The sequence below is a fragment of the Tribolium madens genome, unplaced genomic scaffold, assembly GCF_015345945.1.
Source record: "Tribolium madens isolate multiple individuals breed KSU strain unplaced genomic scaffold, Tmad_KSU_1.1 Scaffold_19;HRSCAF=116;Tcas5.2_LG9, whole genome shotgun sequence".
NCBI classification, from domain to species: domain Eukaryota; kingdom Metazoa; phylum Arthropoda; class Insecta; order Coleoptera; family Tenebrionidae; genus Tribolium; species Tribolium madens.
The window spans coordinates 1272794-1274428 of record NW_025400983.1 but is presented as its reverse complement, the minus strand read 5'-3'; the positions used below and the strand labels follow the sequence as shown (position 1 = coordinate 1274428).

Genomic DNA, 1635 nt, shown 5'->3' with positions numbered 1-1635 from the left:
ATTTTTCAAAATTTTTATTTTTTTGTTTTTGAGTTCTACAAAAATAATTATTTTTTTAAATGGCAACCCAACAAAAAAAACATGTTTCTCATGAAGGTCAAGATCTAAGGGATTACAACTATCTACTTTATATAAAATTATTTTTTTACATATGTATATCGCAATTTAGACAACAAAAATCGAATAACTCAAAAACAAAACAAAATTTTGTTCTTAAAAAATCATTTTTTTATATTATTTTAATTTATATTAATTATTATTTTTTGGAAACAAATGATTTAAAAAAAACACTTGGTTCAATACTTTATATTCACCCAGTATAAAACGAATTTAAAAAGAAAACTCTCAGCAGGGAACTAATTTTTTGAGTTTGGCTTACGAATTACCGGTTGTTTTCTCTTTAAAATATTTTGTAATCGGATTATTTTTCTTAAACTGTCCAATTTTTAACTTGAAGTGAAATCTTTAATCGGAAATTAGTGATTTGACGAAAATATGCACAAATATGCAATATTTCCTAAAATATGCACCAAGTTGCCAAAATATGCAAAATATGTATTTTTTTTAGCTTATTTTAATCAAAAACATTAGATATGCATAGAAAACTTACAATTTTGTTGATATACCTCCTAATGACAAATATGCATTTTGCATATAATCCGAGCCTTAATCATCAGCATTTGACATTTTGCCCTACCAATCTTAACAAATTCCGACACTGACACGTGATGTTTGTTTTATTACTTGCAAAGCGTCCTGTTTTTCTTCAATCACTTGTTAATTATAATGTTGCTCTTTACTCTCGATCTGGATTCGTTTGCGGGTAAAATAGTATATGTTATGGGTTTATGTAGCTCAACTGAATTATTTGCCTCGCTACGTTCGCCACATAAACTAATAACATAATATACTATTTAAATTGAAATCAAGTGATTAATTATTGGGCTTGGGTGTCTACAGTGACATATGAAGAGGCGCAGGTGTGTGCAGTGGCGCCAACGTATTGATCATAAAACTCCCTAAATTCTGTCATGTTTTGTCATGAATTTTTTTCTTGTCTTAATCGCACTTGCGATACACATGTTGTAGTTCAAGGAACGATAAAGTTTAATGTTTTACGTGCTGATTGCGTTGTGGTGGCTCAAGTCGTAAAAAGAAACATCTTTCGACGTAATTAAAATCCATATATTTGAAGAAGAAAAGTTTGAGGTAGAATAAGAATTGACAAAACGAAGCAAACTTTTCAACTAAGCTACACAAAGTCTATACAAATTTTAATAAAGAGCCGAATCTCGAGTCACTGGAAAGCTACTTAAGTTTTTCTTGTTCCAACTCGAGGAAAAATCTAAGATTGTGATAATTTTACCCATTTTAACAAGGACGAATTTCGTGTCAAGTCCTCAGGTATCTTCCCATAATTTGCAGTTCGATGTTTGCAACGTTGTTAATTAATTCCGAAACCGCAAAACTCTCAGGATTAAGTGTCAATTCTCGGCTTAATACTATAATGATATCACAAGATAGGGAAGGATTTTTATAGCCGAGCTCCTTAGCATCGAGGACATTAATACATGTGAGGATATAGAAGTCTTACCTACCGTGTTTTATACAATATTTTTTCACTACTAACACATT

The 1635-nt window shown here is 30.3% G+C and overlaps 2 protein-coding genes across 6 annotated transcripts in view; both read right to left on the bottom strand.

The window, feature by feature from the left end:
- LOC123013759 (juvenile hormone esterase-like) overlaps positions 1-1635 on the bottom strand; it is a 162898-nt gene that overhangs the window by 6185 nt on the left and 155078 nt on the right. The gene's annotated exons all lie outside the window — the stretch shown is intronic.
- Positions 1-1635, bottom strand: part of LOC123013719 — a 196451-nt gene that overhangs the window by 188269 nt on the left and 6547 nt on the right. The gene's annotated exons all lie outside the window — the stretch shown is intronic.